The sequence below is a fragment of the Macaca nemestrina genome, chromosome 5 (assembly GCF_043159975.1).
Source record: "Macaca nemestrina isolate mMacNem1 chromosome 5, mMacNem.hap1, whole genome shotgun sequence".
Taxonomy (NCBI): domain Eukaryota; kingdom Metazoa; phylum Chordata; class Mammalia; order Primates; family Cercopithecidae; genus Macaca; species Macaca nemestrina.
This window is the reverse complement of record NC_092129.1, coordinates 81505658-81532053: the sequence shown is the minus strand read 5'-3', so window position 1 is coordinate 81532053 and position 26396 is coordinate 81505658. Positions and strand designations below refer to the sequence as shown.

The following is a 26396-nucleotide window of genomic DNA, read 5'->3' as shown; positions in this document are numbered from 1 at the left end:
AATGAAGAGAAGACTGTTCTGGGGGCAGCTCTTCAACCTCCTCAGACCAAAGAATTGGCCATCAGCTTGTCCATTAGGATCAGGCCCTGGTTTGTGCTCACCATTCTTTCTTTTATGTAAATACTACAGAATAAATTATATGAAACTGAAAGGACAGCTCAAACTGTAACATGGAGGAAGGGTCTCCTTCCACCTCACCCAGCTTCTTCTATTCCTGACTTCGCACTGTTCGGAATACCCATCTGTATCATCCATGTGTATCATCCTATGTGTAAGGAAAACACTTCGGAGTCCAGCCTAGGGGTGCTGGCTTAATAGGCAGGTGTCCCTTTCCTCACTCACAATTCAGGTTTTACCCTCCTCTGAGGGAGACAAATAGGAAAATTGGTTTTGGGTAATACGTTCCTCCATCCTGCAGTCAAGGATTCCACTGTGCAGAGTTTCATGTTCAAAACACTTAGGGCAATGCTAAGTACCACATCTCCTTCTCAGAGAGTCAAAATGTGCCCCAGTCATACTGTAGGCTCTAAGAAGTGATATGTTAGAGAAACATGTTTATCTCACCTTAGTTTTTACCAGGTATTTTTGCAAAATCAGTACAGCACAGAACCCTTTTTCCTGTTAGTATCAATATACCTGGGAACCAGAATTCTACATTCAGAATCAAGTGGAATTAGGTAATTCATCCTCCTCTGAAACGTATTTTCTAGAAAAAGAATAGTCTTATACACAGCAGGGTCTCACATTTTATTGTATTAATGAAGGAATTACTTGAAATATAGAATACCAAAACATAAAGACCAGGCTAAATGATGGCCAAACTTGAAAGTAAAAAATGTTTACTCATGCCTGGTGTTCATGTATATGCTAAATGTAATCATAGTAGGACAATGTCGTAATATTTACTTGATTGTATGTACTCAACATTCACATGGATACACAAAGCCTTTGAGTGTTCAGTGGTTCAACTCAACTTTTTATCACCCAAGAATTCTTTTTATTGTCATAAAGTATCAAAAGGTTAAAAAGTGAGTTTTACTTTAATTATCAACTTAAGAATACAGATAGGTATTCTGAACAGCATAAAGTCAGGAATGGAGAATTTTTTATTGTATTTGAATTTAGGGTGTCTCCATTTTACAAAAAAGAAAAAAAAAAGGCCAGGCACAGTGGCTCATGCCTGTAATCCCAACACTTAGGAAGGCTGAGGAAGGCAGATCACTTGAGGTCGGGAGTTCAATACCAGCCTAACCAATATGGAGAAGCCCCATCTCTACTATATCAAAATTAGTTGGGCATGGTGGCACATGCCTGTAGTCCCAGCTGCTTAGGAGACTGAGGCAGGAGAATTGCTTGAACCCAAGAGGCAGAGGTTGCAGTGAACCGAGATCACGCCACTGCACTTCAGCCTGGGCGACAGAGCAAAACTCCGTCTCAAAAAAAAAAAAAAAAAAAAAAAAAAAAAGCCACGCATTTCTTCAAATGTATGCAATCATTCATTTCATAGTAAGTTTTAAATTTTTGAAAATGAATGGGCATCAACTGAAATAGTGTGCTATTTAACACATTTCTAACCACCTGTTATTCTGACACTACATTTAGGGGAAATTACCTCCAAGGCCAATTAGGCTTTTCATCTGAGAAGGGTCTGGGAGGTGATAGATTATTGTTGCCAAGTAAGAGGAAAACTTTACATTCATTACTATCAATTTACAGCCTATTTTTTTTTTTGGCACCTCTAAATTTTTTTTTGTCATATTCATTCCTTTCCCTTTAAAACAACATCCTTTAGTGGACTTTCTCTCCTTGGGGCTGTTATTTACAAGATGCCCTGAATCAGATTTCATTAGCTGATACAACATTCATCTTCTTTCAGGACTAGAAAAATCACCAAATAATGATTAGAGGCAGTGGTTTTTAAAATATCCTAACCATATATCTCAATTCGATATTGATTTAAGTGATTAATTTTTCTATGAGGGTACAGTATCCTGACCAATCAAATGGAATGTTTACAGGGTGCATTAATCATGGTTTACAGTTTTCTTATAGGTATGATGGATAGTGAACTGTTTATGAATCAATAAACTGGCAAAAAAAAAAAAAAGGTATTCAGGACTAGAGATACGGGAGCAGAGACAAGACCAGCTTGATTTTAATGTTTTTAAAATTCCGGCAATCTTTTAATTATGAACTCCATGGTTTAGTTTATATTTAAGGGTTTCTTTTATCAGCTTGTTTTTACCATTATTATGCACTGAAAAATAAGTTCAAAATGTGGAGCTTTATCTGCACTTTAATGTGATGTTAAACTGCAAACAATAACTAGTAGTGTGATTTATCCAGAGAAAACAGTATTTTAAGTAGAACTGTATAAAATGATCTGTATGTTTCATTTCCTCAGAAAACAGTCAAGATTTAAAGATTAAACCTAAAGTACAGTAGAAAGAAATAGATCAAGATTTTGCTAAGCAGAACAGATACTGTGACAATAAAAATTTTTTCTTCCTTTCCACAATTCTGAATTGTCATATTTCTTTTTGTTGTTTTCACTCTTCAGCCTAATTCACACATATACCATTATCTTATGGCTAATCAATTCATATTTCTTATGTCATTCTGTTTTTTGCCTCTTTCTTCTTGCATACCTTAGATCCATGTTTTAATCCTTTCTATTAGAACCCAGGAATTATACAGTCAGTTTCAGAAGATCTTCCAGACTCCCAGCTTAACCCCGTTTCTCACATAAGAAATTGCTCCCATAGTTCCAATGGCTGCTCCTTCCCTAAAGAACATTTTCCAAAGGCAGAATTTTGAGGAGCAGTTCTTTCATGTTGGCACGTGCTGGACTGGAGCTTCTAACTATACAGTGTCTGGAAAGAGGGTCTCAAGGTAAACACAAGTTCATGTGTGTTTTCTCACACCCCCTAGATGGCACTGATACAAAAAAAAAAAAAAAAAGCATATTATGTGAGAATGAACATCAAGACAAAAAGCGATATATGGCAGGTCTCATATTCATGACAGTGTAGCTGCTGAGTTCCCGAAAGCCCAGGCTGATCTGCTCAGTGGGCAAGGTGGGAAACAACCTCGTCTGCCTGTCTGCAGAGAGTACACATCCTGACGTCTCATCCAGTATCCAAGGACCAACCCTTAGACAGTGTGCTTCATCTTAGGAAACAGACTCTTGGAGATTTATTTGAATTCAAAATATTACTTCTCTGAGTTGTACATTTAATTGGTTTCCTTTCAGTGTTTTAACCAAGAAATACTTCCTTTTAATCAGAAGACAGTCCAGTGTTTGAGAAAGAAGAATCTGAAATTCTCTGATGCTCCCAGTGATATTCTAAATGTGCAATTCATCTAGGGTACGGGATTAATGTTAGAGACGGTAACTTGAAAACACTATTTGATGACACTCTTTCATTTCTTTATTCAACAGACATGTACCTGTCATGCAACAGGCATTTGCTTTACCCTGGGCATTGATTTTTAAAAAGGATAAGACACAGTTCCTGCTCTCAAGGAGCCCAGAGACCAGTGGTGGTGGGAGTGGGGGGTGGTCCAGGTGTAGACAAGAAAACAGATACTTTGAAATAGAAGCAATAAATGCTGTAACTCAAAAAAAATTTTTTTAACTGTAAGTATTTAAGGTCTGAGTAACTATTATGCCTGAGGAAGTCAAAGGAGACCCCAGAAAGGAACTGAATTTGAACTGAGTGCCAGAGAATTGTTAGTCTTCCAGGAGATGAGGAAATACGTTCCAAGAAGGAACAGCATGTACAACAGCACAGTCATACAAGAACCCGGTTGTCTTAGGAACAATCAAGAAAGAGTCCCTGAAACAATCATGTGAAATGTTTGAGGATTAAAATACTGGCAGGAAATGAAAGTGAAGGGCAGGAAGGGGTAGATGTAAGGCTCCTTACAGTAAACATATGTTGTCTGCCCATTGTTAACTTTTTTGAGGAAGCACTCCCCTACTCCTCCTAGTTAGGAGGCTGATAACACCCTGCTTTCAGCTCCAGCTGTGGGCAAGTGAGCCAGGCCTGGCCAATCTGAGTGCTCCATATACACTTAGATCAAGTAATAGGATCACGCATAGACGCATGACCCAAACTGGGACAATCAGAATCCCTATCAGTGTTATCAGCAGGTCCAGTTTCATGCATGTGACCTGTTAGTTGCAAAGCCCCCGTGCTTAGAAGAGTCTTCCGCTTGGTTTACTGCTCTGCTGTTGCCATTTTGAAATTCTCAATAATTTCAGCTTTGATCTTATGTTTTGTAAGTGATGCCCAATGGGACAATAGGGAATGCACATGAGCAAGGAAATACACACTTCACTTGCAATATAGCATTTATGACACCCTGTGAGCACAGCAGAGCAGTAGACTCGCTTTGCATGGAAGTACCACAAGACGCTGAGTGAGTGCAAATAAGTATGTTATATTTAAAACTGAATAAATGGTGGTACAGACAGCCCCAAGAGGGTCATGTCTTCCATTCAAACCAGAACTTGCTTCCAATGCAGAAGACAAGCAATGGTGTTTTAAGAAACAACTACAAATAACTTTATCATATCCTTTTCTCACTTGTGTTAGTTCTCTTTATTAGACAAGCTCACTGAAAATGATGGCATAGAAGAAAAGAGAAAGATAGGGCCACCCATAGTTCCTTTCCCTTTCAGTCCTTCCTCACTCATCAGTAAGCTGAAGAGAACAGGTAGATGTAAGTGCATCGGGAACTGAAATATAAACAGTTAAGTTAGTTTTGCAATCATTTCCACTGTTCTAGTAAGAACAAAATACATATGCCAAATATAAATTGTGTAATTTCAGTGATTCCATATATGAATTAAAGGCTCTTATATTTGCATTGGAAACTGGCACTGCACAATATAAATGGTAAGATTCATGTTCATAATTTAAATTTTTAATTTTTCTTTACATAGACATTCAATGGGAAATTTTTAAAACACCGTGACAAACTAAAAGAATACAGAACAAAAGAAAAAACTTTCCAGTTTAGTATATTTAGCACACTTTTTTCCTGCTTTTTGAACATGGGACCCCACAACTTATGTTGCTAAGGCTCTGGCTATCAGGAAAGATCCTTTATTTACTTCTAGGACCCCGAGTTATAAAGACAATGTGAGCTGGAGTTGCATGTGACTATCTTGCCCAGCCAGATGGATTAAGTCATCTATAGTAAGAGAAATCAAAGCCAACATGCAAAGAGAAACATAGCTGAGAGAAAGAAAGAGAGAAGTAACATTGTTGTTGAGCTCCTAAGTGCGGCAAGATCCAAAATTAACCACACACCTGTCCTTCTTTGTTACGTAAGTCAACAATTTCTCCTTTTTTTCTTTTTCTCTTTGAGTTGGCGGAGAGCTTAAATAATTTGAGTTGGATTTCTGTCACTTGCAACCAGAGTACTGAATGGTACAGCCTCATATGCTAGGCATATGTGGATTAATAAGGAAGTTTTTAAATTCATACTTCCAGAGGCTGGTGAACAGAGGCTTCAGAGAGCCAAGAAGAAAAGCAATCTGGATTATTTCTAAAGTCATTTTCATAATTTTAAATTATAAATTTTTTTATTTTAAAATATGTATAAAAGATATAAATAATACTTGTGAAATGTAGAAAAGTACCAGTAGAATGAATGTATATACTTAACTATCTAATATAGTTTAGACGTTTGTCCCCTCCAGATCTCATACTGAATTTTAATCTCCAATGTTGGAGGTGGGGCCTGGTGGGAGGGATTTGGATCATGGGAACAGATTCCTCATGAATGGTTTGGGCCATCCCCTTAGTGCAAGTAAAGTTCTCCCTCTGAGTTCACACAAGATCTGGTCATTTAAAGGTATGTGGCACCTCCCCCCGACCATCTCTTGCTCCTGATTTTGCCATGTGACATAGAAGCTCCCACCTCACCTTCTGCCACGAGTAAAAGCTTCCTGAAGCCTCACCAGAAGCCATGTTTCCTAGACAGCCTGCAGAACCATGAGTCAATTAAGCGTCTTTTCTTTATAAATTACCCAGTCTCATGTATTTCTTTATAGCAGCCCAAGAACGGCCTAATACACCACCCAATTTTTTAAAAAATCTACCAGTGCCTCTGATGTCCCCATAAGACTTACCCAAATTCTACAAATGCCCACACTCACTCACCTACCCCAAAGTAACCACTATTCTGAACTTTATGATTGCTTTCCCATATCATTTGGTAGCTTTTCCTGGTGGATTGTGGAAGAAGATTTGAAGGGGGCCAGGGGACCAGCTAGGAAACACAGGATAAGTCTGAGTTTGGCTGATTATCATTAATAAGTGCTTTGTGTAGCCACCAGATCGTGTTTCATTAAATAAAATGTTGGCAACAGATAAGTTGATAAAATGACTTTTTCATCACAGTTTTGTTTTGTTTGTTTTTTCCAGTGTCTTCGCCTCTTTGTTTTATAAAATCATGGGCAACTGTTCAATCAGGGCAAGAATCAAAAGCCTCACCATAACAAGACCCAATAACCAGGTCACAGAAATGAGCTTTGAATTAGGGCTAGGGGACCCAGAAGGTAGTGGATTTGCACCTGCCTCAGCAATACAGCCAGAAGAGCAGTAGAAGAGTGGGAAATAGGAAGGAAAGAAAAGAGCAAACAACCCATATCTCCTGCTACATTATCTTCTCTCAACATGTGAAAAAGCTACCAAACACACAGTATGGTGATTCTCACTCTTATCTGTGACTGCCCTTCTCTCCATTAATTCATGTTAAATGAATCACAGGGATAAAAATGGTAATATTTAGCCCAAAGGTATTCATGTCTAAATGGAAAACTTTGTGCAGTGTGGCACTTAGTTTGGAGGTAAGTAGATGAGTTTCCTAGAATGTAAGGTGAAACTTCCTTTCACATCCTCACATTGCTGCTGCTCAGAAGCTAAGAACTTCTGCTCTAACAGAAAGATTACATGGACACTGCGACTACCTGGGTCCTCCTCACAGGAGGAGCAATTTTTCTGTGTTGTGCTGAGAATCTGACATCCATTGTTTGACTTTTCTCTGTTGGGTGAATTGGGGGCTCATGATGGTTATCCATGAATGGCCTCTCACTTACGTTCTCTGAGCACAATGGGTGTGAGTCAGGCCATAGTCCTTCAAGAAGATGGCTAGAGGAATATCACTCTGCAGATCCAACCCATCTCCCATGAGGATCCCACCAACTAAACTTATGGGGAAGGGGAATAGGAAGCCCATTTTGGCCCCATATCAAAGCCACATTCTTCAGTTTTAGTCATCATAAAATTCCTATGTCTATTTCTGTGTTCTAGTCTCAGTGTCTATTTCCTACATCTATTTCCTGTGTCAACTGGTTCAGAACTCAGAGGAAAGATGGAATGGACTAATTGGCCCCCCAAAATCCCCAAACCCAACATCCCTTAAATTACTTAATTTAGCTAACTATTTATGAGACTGCCTTATAAATCATAGAAAAATCTCTCTCCTTATGAAGCAAGTTAAATAGTACACTTTGTAACACCATTCTGAGGGGAAGAAAAACGTGGATATGTAAACTTGTACTATGAAAGTCAGTTTTCTCCCTAACTTATAAAGTCTTCGATAAAACAATATAATTTTTGACCATCCTGTTTTTCTATAAACGATAGCCTCCTTGACTACAGACTTAGCATTTGTAATGCTCTCCAGACTCCATGTAACAATCTCCAAATACTTAAATCAGCAAAACAAATTTACCCAGGAGCAACCCAGGCGCTGCCAGCATCAATTAAAAATAAGTGATGTAAAACAAATTGATGAAGGATAATTTTAATGCAACACCATTTCAACTATATATAATGCCTTCCATCTCTAAAAATAAGCAGACCTGAATAACAAAAAAAAAAATTCTCTAAGAAACAAACAAACATTTGTTCCATTCAATAAAAACAAATTGCTTTTCTGTTATCTGAAAGGGGTCAGTCAAACATAAATACTGGCATTGAACCACAACACTTGAATACTTTGGCACAAGTGTTTTTAAACCATTCCTTTGCATGATTTAATAAAAATTGTACTACCATTGGAAAAATAATGAAACAGAAAACTTTGCAACATACAATTGAGTGATAATTAAGCTTCATTATACTATGAATGATTTATACAGGATTTATTCCTTAGTGCTCTTGAAATTATATATTTGAAAAAGATTGGTTTTAAAAATAACATAACTCCAAAAGCTAGAAAATTTTCTACTTTAAAATTGTTTTCTCCAAATAAATAAGAAAAATCTGCTTCTAAATAAGTCATCTGAAATCTTTATGTACTCAGTTCTCTTCAGTACTCAGTTCCTTCCTCCCCACCAACTGCCCCCAAGTTTTTCTTTTCATTAGTTCCTATTCTGATTGTTCCAAATATTTTTCAGATTGCTCAGACCTCAGTGCTATCTCCCACCTAAATTGCAGTGATTCACTCATTTTACTGCCACTAACAGGCTTTCATTTCCATTCTCTCCTCCCCAAAATCTCTTTATGTCTTCATGCATTCTCTACTTCTTCCCCAGTTGTGGGTCCTTCCTGTTCCAGACTAACCTTGAGAAGCTTTTCCTTTATTCCATCTTCCCTTCTGCCTATTCCCCCCATCATACAAAGGTGATCAGGACTTCTCTTTTCCTTTCTCACAAACCACCAAACAGCTATTTGGATCAAGTCCAAGCCCCAAATTCACTTGCCTACCGAAGCCATGGAGGTCATACAAGTGAGATACGTGAACTGGGTTTAAAGGATAACTTCCGGGCATGGAGATTGTGTGATGAGTGGGGAGAAAGGATGTCATTCCTAAGGTGGACAACCAATTCCTTGGTGCCAAGGAACCAAGTTCTAGTGCCAAGGAATTGGTTGGTGCCAAGACGGAACAAAGTCCTAGTATTGTCAGATCTCCCAGTTTTTCAAGAGAAATCGGAAGTTGTGGTTTATATAAAACCTCCCAATTTGTAAATGTTGATAACTAATTTTTTAAAAATCTTTGAACACTCTGTGGACCTCAATCAAAGCACATCTGTGAGGCCCGTGGTCACCCAGTCTGTTGCCTCTGCCTAGCCCTGCTACCTTCCTGTCCTCAGAGTCCTACTCCTTACTTGCTTTGCAGTCCAGCTTCCAGTCACACCACCATGCTGAAACTCACTGCAACCATCTCTGGCTCCTTCTCAGTCCTTACCATCCCCAAATTGCCATAGCATTTCACATCAGTGACTGACACTCCTCGAAGTCCCCTCTCTTGGTTTCCATGACATGGTGTTTTCCTGTTTCTCTTCTTCCCTCCTTGACTATTCCTTCACCAGTTCCTCTTCCTCCTCTTTACTTCCTACACCTTTCTACACTACCTTGGTGATGCAGTCAGCCACACGCGTGGGAGGTTCATATGGAGAGAAGGCCTGGAAAATGAACTCCACGGGGGCACCTTTTCAGAGGACAATGTTGTTTAAGATAAGCACCAACAGTACTTTGCATGCAAAGGAAGAGATGTGGCAGTGTTTCTGATCCTTGAATGCACAATAAAATCATCTGGGAAAGGGGTCGGATTTTAATTGGTCTGAGCTATATCCTAGCCTCAGGATTATTTAAAAGTCCCTCAGGTGACTTTTTTTTTTTTTTTTTTTTTTTGAGGTGGAGTCTCACTCTGTCACCCAGGCTGGAGTGCAGTGGCGCCATCTCGGCTCACTGCAAGCTCCGCCTCCCGGGTTCACGCCATTCTCCTGCCTCAGCCTCCCGAGTAGCTGGGACTACAGGCGCCCGCCACGCCCGGCTAATTTTTTTGCATTTTTAGTAGAGACGGGGTTTCACCGTGTTAGCCAGGATGGTCTCGATCTCCTGACCTCGTGATCCACCCGCCTCGGCCTCCCAAAGTGCCGGGATTACAGGCGTGAGCCACCGCGCCCGGCTTTAGGTGACTCTTAACATGCAGCAAAGATGAGCACCACTGGTATAGACGGTGGCTAAGTGACTACTCAAAATTGATGGGTTCCACCTAACGCGAATTGCTACTTTCTAGGTCTGCCAGCCAGGGCAGCTCCACTGACTCGTTCAACGAGTATTGTTGAGTGCTCTGATGTATCCTTGCGGTGGGACTACAGGAAGGAAAGGGAACTGGCTGAGCCAGCACAGGTTGCTGAAGTTGCTCTCTCAGATTGTATCTTGGATCATTTAAATAAACTTTTCCATGAAAGTAAAATGTTTATTTCACTGTAGTATAATGTGAAGAACTTCCTACCACCAAGACTTTTCTTATGGCTTCTAAATGGAAACCTTGCAAATCTGTTTCCTATCTCCCTAACTCTGTATACCCTACGAACTTTACTTCTGTGTGTCCAACTGCCCTCAATTTTCCATTACTGTATAATAATGTTTTCATTCTCCCACCCATTAAAGTGGGAAATCCTGACACAATCCTTGACTCCTCCCTCTAGTTTCTCCTTTATAGATAATAGTGGGTCTTCATGCTCACACTGTTTCTGCCATCTGCCTGTGTCTTCCTATGTCCACTACCACCTTCCAACTTAAGACATTGCTGCTTCATGCTTGGCCCATGGCAGTGGTTCTCAGCAATCTCCCTGCTCCCAGCCTCCTCCTCAATCAGTGCATTGTGCTCTGGGATTGTGTGTTTTCCTTCTTACAAACTTTCTTGCACCCTACAGGAATAGACTTAGAGACCTACAGCCTGAGTCTGCTGAGGTACCTCACTCTACCACCCAGTGTCTCCATTAAAGAATCAGGGATGTGCTGAGATTGTTTGGCAATAGTTTCTTGCGCCTGCTGAGCAGGTGGGGCTAGAGCCAGAGTCTTCTGAACAGTCAGGCAGGTGGCCAGGAGGCTATAAAATCCCCTGAGAATGCAAGGGTAAGCTTCTGCCTCCTGGCCGAATTCTCATCCACAGAAGTGGCTCTGCTGCTGCTGAATCTATTTCTGTGAGTGAGAATTCAGCCAGGAGAATCCAAAGTGTCTTTTGTATGAACTTTGGGAGACCCATGTCTCCACCTGGGGAACACACCAAACAGTCTCCTGCTTTCATAGCTATCATCAGCCCTCTGTACCTAGGATGCAGAACCTACAGATCCAACCAACCATGGATCAAACATAATAATTTTTAAAAATTAAAAAAATACCAATTTTAAACTACAGTATAACAGCTATGTACATAGTATTTACATTGTATTAGGTATTATAAGTAATTTAGAGATGATTTACAGTATATGAAAGAATGTTCGTAGGTTATATGCAAATATTATGCCATTTTATACAAGGGACTTGTACATCTGTGGATTTTGGAGTCTGCAGGGGTCCTAGAACCAATTCTCCATGGATACTGAAGAGAACTATACTTCCAGATGGATATGTTTGTGGATTCTTTGCCTCTGAAGGACTTTTTATCATCTCACCACATCTGCTGTCATCTTTCTATATGCTACAACACTCTCCCAAAGTGACAGCCCCATAGATCTGCAGTACCCAACAATTAAGACCCACACTCCTTTGGGTTGGCATTCCAGACCTTTCTAGTTTGGCTTCATAAGTCCTTCTGGCCTTGTCTCCCTCTATACCTGTATACCTACCTGATATGGTTTGGCTGTGTCCCCACCTAAATCTTATTTTGAATTCTAGCTCCTATAATTCCCATGTGTCATGGGAGGGACCTGGTGGGAGGTAACTGAATCATGGGGACAGGTCTTTCTCATGCTGCTCTCATGATAGTGATTAAGTCTCACAAGATCTGATGGTTTTACAGAGGGAAGTTCCCCTACACAAGCTCTCATGCCTGCTGCCATGTAGGATGTGCCTTAGCTTCTCCTTTGCTTTCCACCATGATTGTGAGACCTCCCCAGCCATGTGGAACTGTGAGTCCATTAAACCTCTTTCCTTTATAAATTGCCCAATCTCCAGTATGTCTTTATAAGCAGTGTGAGAACAGACCAATACATTACCCTATGCTCTAATCCCAATGGGCAGCTTGCAACATTTATTAAGACCAAGAAGAATCTGAATCACTGAGATGCCCCATCCAGAAAAAAAGAGTACGGCCTTTCTTATTCTCCACTTATTGAGTTATAAAAACACAACATTTCTGAAGCTGCAACTCCAGTATGATGTGCAATGTTGGAAGCTTTAACGAAAATTATTCCTGTTGAGTTGAATAAGCCTGCCCATTTCTCACTTTAACATTATGATTATAATATTACATAACACTTCATAGCACTTGACAAAGTACTTTGCTCATATTATCTCTTTAATCCATATAACAATCCTGTGAACATTTGCAAATTAGGAAATCGAAGCCCAAGGATATTATTTTGACTTTCCCAAGGTCACACATATCATACCATAAAAACTAAATCTCTTTCAACTACTTTACACAAATACAGATGGTTTTCACTCCCAGATCTTCTGATTTTAAAATCCCAATAACATTTTACTACCCAGTCATGCTTTATTTACTAATGTAAACCTCCACATTGTTCACCAAAACTCACAATGGAAATTAATAAAATAAACTACCCATCTTTGAGGATTTCAGCGCAAAAGCTATGCTTCCTTGGTGATATCATTCTCTTTTAGAGCTATAATAAGGAGCATATGCCTCTCTGTAGATCAGTGTTATTATAAACTTGATATACCAAGACTATTTGAAGACGGAGAAATGAAAGCTTGTAAAAGGCACTGGAACTGAACAAAAATGATAGTAATGAAAAGGTAGGAAGACAAACAGCTTTCAGCAATTACAATGTTTGGCACAGAAAGCTGCCCAATATCAAACATTGGCCTCTTTATATTGTCATGCAAAAACCTAACTGCACTATTTACCTTCTATAATGCTGAAGAGAGGACCAAAGAAGCCAAGCGTCATTTCTTTATTATTGTCATGTGCCATGGATTCCAACACTAGAAGGAAGAAGTAGAGATTATAAAATCATAAGTATCTGCTCTGTTCTGATACTGGTAAGGATAAAGTGTGTTCCTGGAAAAATCCTTGGCATACAGATAAAATGTGGGGCTCGGTCAGCTGCAGTGAAGGAAGGAGGCATAGGAGGAACTCTCAGGACCCATCTCATGGCACACTCTTGGGAGGGCTCAAACAGCTCAATTTAAAAGTAGTCAAATTTGAAAACCCTTCACAGAAAATATGTACTCACTTTAAAAAGGAACACCTCCCAAGGCTTTCGCTCAGCTATAAGAATTTAACCCAAAAAGGAAATACACAGACATAGACACACACACACCCCCCCCCCACACACACACAGACTCACACACATAATAACAATAGTTGAGACTGAGAAGAGCAGCAGAGGGGGCAAATAGTCAAAGAAGGGTTAAAAAGGATATTTAATTTTTACTATATTCTTTTGTACATTCAGGGTTTTTGTCCAATAAATGTGCATTACATATTCAAGAAGTTAAATATAATATGAATTGCAGGTTTTTTAACCTATTCTTCAAATATGCATACCCTGTGACCCAGATATTTCTCTTTCAAATATATGTACAAATAAATGCCAACAAGTCTGTATAAGGATATTTGGTGCAGTAACGTCTGTAATACAAAAGATTAGATGGGATCTAATTTCTCTCCAATAGGAGAATGGTTCAATAAATTCTAGTACATCCACTCAGTGTAAAACTCTGCAACCATGATAAAGAATAATATCGCCACAAACAAAATGCTCTGCAAGATAAACTGTTTTACAAAAAAATTAAAATATATATACAGCATGTTACCACTTTTTGCAAAATGTGTATGTACTTAGATGGATGGATAGATAGATAGATAGATAGATAGATAGATAGATAGATAGATAGCTATAGATAGATAGGCAGGCGGACAGACAAGAAAATGTATATTTCTCTATTTACTTAGAGATATTCTAGAAGACAAAGGAAACTAGTAACAGTGGTTTAGTTGGATTTCTGAGAAATTGGTAATTTTGGGTAAGACAAAAATTTACTTTTTATTATATATCCTTTTTACTTTTAGTTTTCTTATCTTGGTTCACATTAATTTTTTAATTACAGAACGATTTTTTTGGCCAGGTGTGGTGGCTCATATATGTAATCTCAACATTTTGGGAGGTTGAGGCAGGAGGATAACTGGAGGCCAGGCATCTGAGACCAGCCTGGGCAATATAGCAAGACCCCATCTCCACAATAAAGTAAAATAAAAATTAGTCAGACATGGTGGCACATGTCTGTAGCCCCAACTACTTGGAAGGCTGAAACAAGAGGATGCTTGAGCCCAGGAGTCTGAAGTTACAGTGAGCTATGATTGCACCACTGCACTACAGCCTTGGCAACAGAGCAAATCCTTGTCTCTAAAAAAAAAATTTTTAATTTAAGATTTTTTTAAAATCAGTGTCTCATCACAGTGATAAAGAAAACTCACATCGGCTACCTATACTGATCAACTTTGCTCTTTATCCACAAATCTGAACGATCAAGCATTAACAGTGCCTGTGGAGCCTCAACAATCCAAAAGAGAAGGACCAACATGAACAAGAAAAACAATCAACCCAATATGAAAGAAGACTACTTAATATTCCCAGTGATATTTGAGATGATAGATGATAGCACCCCTCCACAACACTAAGGAAATAGAAAACAAAGCGCTCTTGGAAAGTAAAAATATGTTTAATAAATATATACATATTGCAGATTCAAAACAAAAAGATACCAAAAATATGAAAGAAAAGTTGAAACATAGGAGATAAATCTTCAATAACACACTTTCATCAAATAAAAGTTCTGAGAAGAAAGACCAGAAAAAGAAATGGAGATGAAATAATAAAATAAATAACTGAAGAATATCTCCCAGAACTGAAGAAAGACCTGGGCCCTCATACTGAGAGTCCCAGAGAGAACCACACAGAAGACATGAACAAATCCTTGGGAAATTAAAAATCCCAAAGACAAAGCAAAAGTTCCAAAAGTCCTTCCTCGGGATAAAACAAACCAACAAAAAACAGGTTTCTTACACAGGAATGAGAACCACAATGGCATCAGATCCATTATCTATTGCACTCAACACTCTAAGATAGCCAGCAATAGCCTCAAATTCAGAGGAATTAATTTTAAATCTGAAATCCAATACTAAGGCATCCTACAAAATGTGGGGGGAAGACAGATATTTTCAGACATAAAATAACTGACAAACTTATTTCCCCTGTGCCCTAATATGTACCTAATATGGTTAGCGTACATTAAAGAAATATTGTGATTAAGCAGCTAAACACCCTTAAGATATGATGCCTTTCTCATGTTTAAAAAAAAAAAAAAAGAAAAGAAAAAGAATTAGAAATAACAGGAAAAACAAACAAATGTAGAAAAGTTTGTTGACCAAAGAAACAGTGGCATGATTTTGAAAAATTAATAAGATTTTTAAATATTAAAATCAATTTGGGTTTTATACTTAGAATGGTTTCTTTGAACAACACAAGCTTTGCCACATTAAGATTTTGTCTTCTCTATAGGTTCGATCATACAATTTGGTACTGCAGAGAATATTTATATAATCATAACATTATAAAAATTATTTATTGATTTTCCATTTTCAGCATCAACCCACAAAAGAGAGAAGATATAAATAGAATTACCAGACAGAATATAAATCTGACATATCTTGACAATAGAAAAGTAATAACATAGCTGACGATAGTTGGGAGTTGGGTGTAGGGGAAGGGGAATCGGAAAGAAGAACAGAAGTGCTAATTTCCTCTTAGTATAGTGGAGATAGAGGATTTTGCCTAATGTTTGACAGACAAATAAATAGGACTTATGTAAATAATTTAAAGCTACAAAAGTAATCAATTGAAAAGCTAAAATATAATAGCCCTAATGGGTATGGGTGAGGGTAAAGAAGAGTATGTATAAGCAGGTGACATTCACCAATTTTTATGGCATGAAGTCAACTGACAGTAGCCATAAAAACACTTGATGCTTAAAGTTGATAAATCATCTCAATGAATGTTGGCACATACTTTGCATAAAAATTAATCTTAAAACAAGTTTTAGTGGCTTCCTCTGGTTAAGTTTGTAGGGCAACAAAGTCTTTTCATTTTTATTTTATTCACATTCATACTGCCTGAATTTTTACTTCAATGTTCATATGCATTTTTAGAATTTAAAAAGAAATGTGCTCCTTGTATAGGTGGGCTGCTTCATAAATTCTAATCAAGATATTTATGTAAGTATTCTTATTATTAATTATAACAGTAACAACGAATAATGGCTACATTTTACTGCGAGTTTTTTATGTGCTAAAGGCTTATTGAGCACTCCCATTGAATTGTCACAACGATTATAATATAGATACTATTATCTCCTACATTTTATGCATGAGGACATTGAGACTTACAGATTAAGTAATTTCCTAAGGTAACATAGTTAGTAAGAAGTAGGGACACTAAGGCCCAAAGCTAGGTCTGTCTAACTCCAAAGGTCATGTTCACAACCACTAAACTCTACTGCCTGTTCTATCCTGTGATTTTGAACTTGCATTATGAAGACTCTTGTCTCCATCGACTATGTCAGCTCTGACAGATCTTTATTTGAATTCACAGGTAGCTCCTTTGACCAAAGACAATTTCGAAGACAGACCATATATGTTTATATACATATCAGTTGCACTAAATGCTAGAAGATAGCAAAACAATGACCTCAAATTCAGAGAGAAGGCCAGGTGTGGTGGCTCATGTCTGTAATCCCAGCCCTTTGGGAGGCCAAGATGGGTAGATAACCTGAGCTCAGGAGTTTGAGAACAGCCTGGCCAACATGGTGAAACCCCGTCTCTACTCAAAATACAAAAATGAGCCAGGCATGGTAACATGCACCTGTAATCCAAGCTACTCGGGAGGCTGAGGCAGGAGAATCGCTTGAACTTGGTAGGCTGAGGTTTCAGTGAGCAGAGATCATGCCACTGCACTCCAGCCTGGGCAACAAAGCAAGACTCCATCTCAAAAAAAAATAAAAATAAAAAAATCAGAGAGGAAATTGATTCAAAAAAAAAACAAAACAACAACAACAACAACAAACTGCATGAAGCTTATGCCAGAAAGGGGGGAAATGGGACTGTCTACACAATTGAGTCTCTCAAGTTGAAAAAAAAATCTGTCATTCCTCTTTTAGGAAGTTTACAATTAGGAAAACAAAGATTAGCACTCACTTCTTCATGTAGCAAGTTACTAAGTGTCTACTTTTGGCAAATATGAATGGATTCTGGTAATTCTGTCATTCGGCAACTGTTTAGAGAATACAGCTGAATCACACTGCTTGGCACTGGGGATAACAAGGCTGACATAGACCCTGCCTTTCAGGAGCTCACCATAAGCTAAGGTGTAGTTTGAGGGGTACTTTAAACCCCAATCTCAACTAACCCCATACCTACCCTCTCTACCATTATTTTGATTTTTCATAATTATTTTAGCATGGGAAAACAAAACTTCAAGCCTGTACACACCCCTCCCCTTCAAATGGATTGCTGTCCCCAAGCCCATCTATATAAAAATTCAGAAACTATCATTAGAGCTTAGAGTCTAGTAGGGATGGAAAAGCAATTAAGCAAAATTATGTGATTCATTATACATGAATGGGCACTGAAGTCAAGAGTCCTATCAGATTATTTATGTTACTGTTACATTAAGTGGAAGAACAAGAAGTATGGGCCAAGCCATGCAATATAGTTTCAAATTAAAGGGTAAAAAGCATCAGTCACATTTCTTGTCTTCAATATACTTTGATAAGTAATGAGCTATATTTTTACACTTCAGAAGTATTTAAAATTTCCACATTTCTCATATAGGTATATATACCAAAATCTCTTTTGGAAATACATATTTCTATTTACCAACTTCAAACGAGCCTCAGGATAGTATGTATTATTAAGATAAGACCAAACACATCATTTTTTCTGAGTCCTTTTCATAAACTCCATGGCCAGATATTTTGCAGAAGGCTTTGCAGCTTAAAATAGAAAATGTCTTCTAGAGATAACTAAAGAAAGATTTTGAGATGAACAAGGTTAACCACTCTTTTGTGGGTCATAGCACTGATGTGCTTCAGCCTCAGAGCACAGCTGAACTTTTAAAAATCACTGACTGAATCAGTTCCCATTTCTTTCTTTCCATCAATGTCTTTAAGCTGAGTTCATTTGAGAACATTAACCTGTAGGCCCATATATGGCCAATTCATTTGATAGTTCTTCCTAATTCCTTCATATCAAATATTCGTTTTGTTAGAGATGGGAAAAATGAAGTTACCAATAATAGAAGAGACACTAATAACCCAAAAATTTCTCTCTTCCCTCTTGCTAAGAGTGCCCGTGCTGTTTGGCTGTCCCCACTCTTCCATATATCCTGGTGCTCAGGGATGGGGGGCACACTTCCCATGCCCTGATTTCCTGTTCCTACTGCCAAGGATTTGTTCGGATGTGGGCATGTCATTTAATTCTGGATACTGTATAGGAGATATAAGAAAGGCTCTTCTGATTAACAGAAAAAAAAGGGATAATTGAAGATCAATATCCTCTGCTGCTGATGTCATTGTGCCCATATGATTCCCAGAGCTGTGGCAGCCATCTTGCAACCACGTGGGGAAACTAAGTCAACAGGTCTAGCATGGCAAAACAGAAAGATGCAAAGAATTTAGGGGTCTGCTAGTAATGAGCAACTGAATCATTCTGGGGCTGTTCCACATTCAGACTTCCTGTTGTGTTAGATAATAAATCTTCCTCATTGCTGAAGTTATTTTGAGTCAGGGTTTTCTGTCACTAAGCTAAACTCATTCAAACTGGTACATATAGATTAGTTATCTCTGTTACCCCTTTCTTCTTCCACCCAGCCAACATTTTAAATATTCTTAACATAATTTCATTGTTACTGACTTTTTTTTTATAGGTAGAGGTTAGTTTTCCTCAGTGGTAGATGTAAATTTATCTTCATGTTTTATATTTTACCTTGGGAATCTACTATAAGAAAGTGTCCTTATCAAAGATATGTGATTACTATACCTATAGGGAACAAATTATATTTTTAAGGCCATAGAAAAATCAGTGGTGTTTTTTGATAGCCAAACACATTCATTTTAACCAAAGATCCTTTTCCCCTATTTAAAATAAAGAGAAAGAAAAAAAATGAGTTATAGATGGAAGCTTTCTAATTCTTATCTCAATTTTTTTTTCATAAACTTTCATTACAGCAACTCCTCGAAGCCTGACTGTTTGGCTTTCACAGTTTAATTTCTTAGCTTTGAGTTAACATTATTCCCTAAATCTCACTAATCCCCTAAGGAAGATGAACATAATGGTGAACTTCATATAAAAATATTCTATTAAATTTTGAAATGATTAAATTGTATACATAAAAATAAAAAGGAATGACATTGAATTTATATAACTTCCTACCAAAATTTCTACATTTTCTGCCATCTTTTCATCAATACCACTTCCAAATGTCTCTCTGTGTGAACTTTATCAAGACAAGTGTCAAAATTCATAAAATCAACTAGAGTAATTGAAAGGCCTGTGTTAATTACAAATCATAACACAAGTCAAGGTTAATTGCAATTAGACTTTAAATGTTTTGCTTGAGGACGTTAGACTTATTTAGTCTGGATCATATTAAAATAAAAATGAAATGCTTATGTATGAAATATATAACAGTATAGTATAGTTGCAGGGAGTTTAGGGGACACCACTACCCAACACTATTTAAACATTACATATTCCTGTCAAAAGTAACAAAAATAAGCAGTTTGAATATAAATTATTCTAAGGACTTTTTAGCTCCTAAATGAAAAAGTAAAGGCCATAATCTCTTAAGCATCCCTGGGCAATAGCTATTTTTAAAAATTCGAACTGTGAAAAAGCTGAGATGTCAACATTCATTTCTGAAGTTTAGAGCCAATTTTGTCACACACGTGCCTTACTAATTTTTTTGTCCCTGTGTTATGCTCTAAGGGGAGTTCTCCAGAACAAAACCTTAAGCTTAATCCAAAAGCAAATTATTCAGAACCCACCCTCTCATGTTTTTAGTGTCTTTCTAGCTCCTTGTAATGAAGAATTTGGGAGATGAGATTAGAACTTTTAGAGATAACTATGAAGATATGATAAAGAACAGTCTTACACAGGCTAGAAAGTGGGCATGAGATCTCTAAAGTACAAGATTAGCAGACAGCCTAATATGAAACTGAATGGAGCTATTGCTTAAGTTAAAAAAGAAACTATTTTCTTTAAGGACAATTTGAATGACTTTTGATAAATGTACTTTAGCTATGCAAAATGTAAACATCTGGAGGGTCCAGGTGGAAGGTACATAAGCAGTCATAAAAACCAGAAAAAGCCCAGGATCAGATAGATTCACAGCCAAATTCTACCAGTTGTATAAGGAAGAGCTGGTATCATTCCTACTGAAACTATTTCAAAAAACTGAGGAGGAGGCACTCCTTCCTAACTCATGATATGAGGCCAGCATCATCCTGATACCAAAATCTGGCAGAGACACAACAAAACAAGAAAACTTCAGGCCAATATCCTTGATGAACATCAGTGCAAAAATTCTCAACAAAATAGCACACTGACTAGGCACAGTGGCTCATGCCTATAATCCCAGCCCTTTGGGAGGCCAAGGCAGGAGGATTGCTTGAGCCCAGGATTTTGAGATCAGCCTGGGCAACGTGGCTAAACCCCGTCTCTACAAAAAATAGAAAAATTAGCTGGGTGTGATGGTGTGTGCCTGTAGTCCCAGCTACTTAGGAGGCTGAGAGAAAAAGGTTGCCTGAGCCTGGAGTGAGTCATGATCACACCACTGCACTCTAGCCTGGGTGACAGAGTGAGACCCTGTCCCCAAAAAACAAAACAACAACAACAAAAAAATATGAGCAAACCAAGTTCAGCAGAACCACTACTTTGCCAGAACATGACCAGACTGCTTCTTTAGGTGGGACCCGGGTTCATTTCTCCTCACTGGGCAGGACCTCCCAGCCCTGACCTCCAGCCACCGCCCCACCAGTATTCTATTGTCAGAGCTCTGATCTCTCCCTGGGACAGAGTGCAGGAGGAGCAGGCTGCCACCTTGGTTGTTTGGAGGACTCAGGCTTTCCAGTCTGCAGGCTTTGGAGAGTCCAAGCCAACAGAGGCAGAGGCAGTTCCCCAGCATGACAGCTGAGGCAGTTCCCCAGCTGTTTTGTTAAGGTGTGGCCAGACTGCTTCTTTGAGTGGGACTCTGATCCACTCCTCCTCACAGGGCAGGTCCTCCCAGTTGGGATCTCCAGCCACCTCCACCCATGTTCTATGGCCGACAGAGGTCTAATTTCTCCCTGGGATGGAATGCCCAGAAAGCAGGGCAGGCCACCATCTTAGCTGTTTGAGCATCTTAGCCAGTCCACCCTGTGGGCCTTGGAGAGCCCAAACTAATCAGGGTCTGAACAGACCCCAAAAACAGCACAGTTGCTCTATAAAAAAGCAGCCAGACTGCGTCTTTGGGCAGGTCCCTAATCCAGTTCCTCCTGACTGGGTGAGACCTCCCAACCAGGGTCTCCAGATACCTCCTACAGGTGTGTGTGGGCCAGCAACAGGTCAGTACCCCCCTGGGACAGAGCTTCCAGAGGAAGTGGCAGGCTGCCATATTTGCTGTTTCACAACCTTTGCTGGTGATACCTCCAGGTGTGGGAAAAACCAAGGTGACTACAGTCTGGAACGGACTCCCAGCAAACCACAGCAGCCCTACAGAAGAGTGGCCAGACTGTTAAAAGAAAAGCAAACAAACAGAAAAAAACAACAACAAAACACACACACACACACCCCCAAAATAAAAAAAAAAACTCCATCCAGAGGTCAGCAACTTCAAAGATCAAAGCTAGATGATAAGGCCACAAAAAAATCAACTCAAAAATCTGAAAATTCAAAAAGCCAGACTGCTCCCTTTCCCCCACATGACTGCAATACCTCTCCAGCAAGGGCTCAGAACTAGGCTGAAATGACAGAAGTAGGCTTCAGAATGTGGATAAAAATGAACTTTCCTGAGCTAAAGGAACACGATGTAACCCAATGCAAAGAAGCTAAGAATTAAGATAAACAATGCAGGAGCTGACAGTCAAATGCCAGTTTAGACAGGAAAAGAACTGACCTAATAGAGCTGAAAAACATACTACAAGAACTTTTCAATGCAATCACAAGTATTAATAGCAGAATAGACCAAGCAGAGGAAAGAACCTCAGAGCTTGAAGACTATCTTTCTGAAATAAGACAGGCAGACAACAATAGGCAAAAAAAGAATGAAAAGAGGCTAGGAGTTGTGGCTCATGCCTGTAATCCCAGCACTTTGGGAGGCTGAGGTGGGTGGATCACGAGATCAGGAGATCGAGAGCAAACTGGCTAACATGGTGAAACCCCATCTCTACTAAAAATATGAAAAAAATTAGCCGGGCGTGGTGGCAGGCACCTGTAGTCCCAGCTACTCAGGAGGCTGAGGCAGGAGAATGGTGGGAACCCAGGAGGTGGAGCTTGCAGTGAGCCGAGATCACGCCACTGCATTCCAGCCTGGGTGACAGAGCGAGACTCAAGCTCAGGCGACAGAGCGAGACTCTGTCTCAAAAAAAAAAAAAAAAAAAATGAAAAGAAATGAACAAAACCTGCAAGAAATATGGGATCATGTAAAGAGACTGAAACTATGACTGATTGGAGTACCTAAAAGAGACAGGGAGAAGAGAACCAAGTTGTAAAACATACTTCAGGATATCATCCAGGATAACTTCCCCAACCTAGCAAAACAGGCCAACATTCAAATTTAGGAAATGCAGAGAACCCCAGTAAGATGCACCACAATATCATTCCCAAGACACAAAATCATCACATTCTCCAAGGTCAAAATGAAAGAATAACTGTTAAGGGCAGCCACAGAGAAAGGCCAGGTCACCCACAAAGGGGAGTCCATCAGACTAACAGTGGACCTCTCAGCAGAAACCCTACAAGCCAGAAGAGATTGAGGGCCAATATTCAACATTCTTAAAGAAAAGATTTTCCAACCTAGAATTTCATATCTGGCCAAACTAAGCTTCATAAGTGAAGGAGAAATAAGATCCTTTTCAGACAAGCAAATGCTGAGGGAATTCATTACCACTAGACCTGCCTTACAAGAGCTCCTGAAGGAAGCACTAAATATGGAAAGGAAAAACCATTCCCAACCACTACAAAAACACAATGAAGTACACAGACCAGTGATACTATGAAGCAACCACATAATAACCAATTAGCATTATGATGACAGGATCAAATCCACACATAACAATTATAATCTTAAATCTAAATGGTTTAATCCCCCAATAAAAAGACACAGAATGGAAGAAATCACAGCCAGAAAAATGGCAGATAGGAGACAGGACTAACCTGCAGCTCCCACTTGGACAGATAGAACTGTGGAGGGTCATGTGGAGACTCGCACTGTGAACTTTTGCTCCAAGAAACACTGCAGGAACATACCAGGGAAACGGAAAAAATTTACGGCCCCTTTGAAAGCAGGGACTTGCTGCTGCAAACTCCGTTACGCAAAAAACTGTGAGTTCCCAAAGTATGAGAGGGAAAACGTTTGCTTCCAAACACAGTCCCCACTGGGGAACCTAAAAATCCAGACCACAAGAGAAGAATTTAACCTTACCTAGAGCTGACATGGATTTAGGGAGCCAAGCAAAATATAAAAGTAGAAGAAGCAGTGGCAAGAGCCCTGCAGGCAGTCCTGGTCCCCAGCTCTAACCCAGCGAAGCCATCCCTTGCCTTATCTCACAGGGACCCTCAGGAAAGGCCACCAGTAGAACTGGGGAGGGGCCACAGGGTGAAGGAAGCTTCTAGCTGAACTTTATAATAACTTCAATTAAGCATGAATTTTTCTGAGCAGGACTCAGGAGGCAAACAGGAAGTGCAGATATGAGCACAGAAGCCACAGCCAAAGGTGCAGGCAGGTGGAGAGGGGTGAGGGCTGAGACCTCTGCTTCCTTTCTCAGCCAGGAGGCTTATAACCTAGGGCAAGATCTCAGCTGTGCTGACCAGCTGCCTGGGTATGAACTTTGTGCTGTTCATAGGGCACGGTGGGACTGAGACGCCTTGCTGGCTTCATGGCAGCTGAGTGAGGCCTCTCACTGCCAGCTTTCCCTTACTTCCCTGGTGACCTGCATGACATAGCAGAGCCAGCCATAATCCCCTGGAAACATAACTCTACTGGCCCGAGAACCACCTCCTATCCCCCACAGTAGCCACAGCAAGCCCCACCCAAGGAGAGTCAGAGCTCAGACCTGCCTAACTCTGCCCCCACTATGGGTTTTTGCTACCAACCCTGGTAGCCAAAGACAAAAGACATAAACTCTTGGGAGCTCTATGGCCCCACCCATCACCTGAGAAACCCAAGTATTTAACCTGGTTAATGTAGGGCAAGAATATATCGCCCTTCAACTACTGCAGCTGGTGTTGTCCTGAAAGCATCAACTCCTGGCTGGAGGTCAACAAACTCAGGCCATTACAGCAACTCATAACAGAACAATCCTGCTCCAAAGGAGAAAACAACAGCTAATTCCATCATCTGCAACATCCTGACTAACCAGAGGTCCTGAATCTGTCCATGTGACAACTTCACTGCTAGCACAACCAGCATTCAATAAAACCAGTGCACTAAACAAAACTACAACCGAGGACTTCCACAGATTCCACTTCACTCCCTTACAACCTCCACTGGAGCAGATGCTGGTATCCATGGCTGAACAACCTAAAGACAGATCATATCACAGGATTCTTTGCATACATGCCCTGGCACCAGCCTGGAGCCTGGTAGCCCCGATGAATGGCTAGACCCAGAAGGGCAATAGCAAACTCCCTCACTGCAGTCTGGCTCTCAGGAAGCCTTATCTCTGGGGTAAGGGGGAGAGCACCCCATCAAAGGATCACTCTGTAGGACAAAAGAATCTGAACAGCAGCCCTTGAGTTCCATATCTTTCTACTGAAACAGTCTACCCAAATGAGATGGAACCAGAAAAGTAATTCTGGTAATATGAGAAAACAAGATGCTGTAACTCTGCAAAAGATCATATTAGCTCTCCAGCAATGGATCCAAACCAAGAAAAAAATCTCTGAATTGCCAGATGAAAGATTCAGAAGGTTGACTATTAAGCTATTCAAGGAGGTACCAGAGAAAGATGAAAAACAACTTAAAGAAAATTTAAAAACAATACAAGATATGCATTAAAAAGTCTCCAGAGAAATAGATGTCATAAAGAAGACAACTGCAAGTTCTGGAAATGAAAGACAAACTTAGAGAAATGCAAAATACACTGGAAAGTTAATAGAATCAAACAAGAACTTCCTAGCTCAAAGACAAGGCTTTTGAATTAACCCAACCTGACAAAGACAAAGAAAAAAGAATTTTAAAAAATGAACAAAGCCTCCAAGAAATTTGGGATTATGTTAAGTTACCAAACACAAGAATAATTGGTGTTCCTGAGGAAGAAGAGAAATATAAAAGTTTGGAAAAAATATTTGAGGGAATATTCAAGGAAAAATTTTCTGATCTGGCTAGAGATCCAGACATCCAAATACAAAATGCTCAAAGAACACTCAGGAAATTCATTGCAAAAAGATCATCACCTAGGCACATAATCATCGGGTTATCTAAAGTCAAGATGAATAAAAGAATCTTAAGAACTGTGGGGCAAATGCAACAGGTAACCTATAAAGGAAAACCTATCAGATTAACAGCAGATTTCTCAGCAGAAACTCCACAAGCCAGAAGGGATTGGGGTCCTATTTTTAGCCTCCTGAAACAAAATAATTACCAGCCAAGAATTTTCTATCCAATGAAACTAAGCTTCATAAATGAAGGAGAGATAAAAATCTTTTTCAGACAAACGAATGCTGACAGAATTCGTTACTACCAAGCCAGCACTACAAGAAATGCTAAAAGGGGTTTTAAATATCGAAACAAAATCTTGAAATACACCAAATTCAAACCTACTCAAAGCATAAATCTCACAGGGCCTATAAAACAACAACACAAGATTAAAAAAAGACAACAACAACTAGCATGATGAATAGAACAGTACCTCACACCTCAATACTAATATTGAATGTAAATGACCTAAATGCTCCACTTAAAAGATACAGAATGGCAGAATGGATAAAAACCCACCAACCAAGTATCCGCATTCTTCAAGAGACTCACCTAACACATAAGGACACACATAAATTTAAGATAAAGGGGTGAAAAAAGATAGAAAAGATAGTCTATGCAAATGTAAACCAAATGTGAGCAGATGTAACTATTCTTATGTCAGACTAAACAGTCTTCAAAGCAACAACAGTTTAAAAAGACAAAGAGGGATGTTATATAA

The 26396-nt window shown here is 39.3% G+C and overlaps 1 long non-coding RNA gene across 1 annotated transcript in view; it reads right to left on the bottom strand.

Annotated features, from left to right (window-relative positions):
- Positions 1–4495: 4495 nt before the first annotated feature.
- Positions 4496–26396, bottom strand: part of LOC105478790 (uncharacterized) — a 76791-nt gene continuing 54890 nt past the window's right edge. The window contains exons 10-11 of the long non-coding RNA XR_011623498.1: positions 12849–12926; positions 4496–4744 (exon numbers count right to left, since the gene is read on the bottom strand). This is a non-coding gene — a long non-coding RNA (uncharacterized lncRNA). The remainder of the gene's footprint in view (positions 4745–12848; positions 12927–26396) is intronic.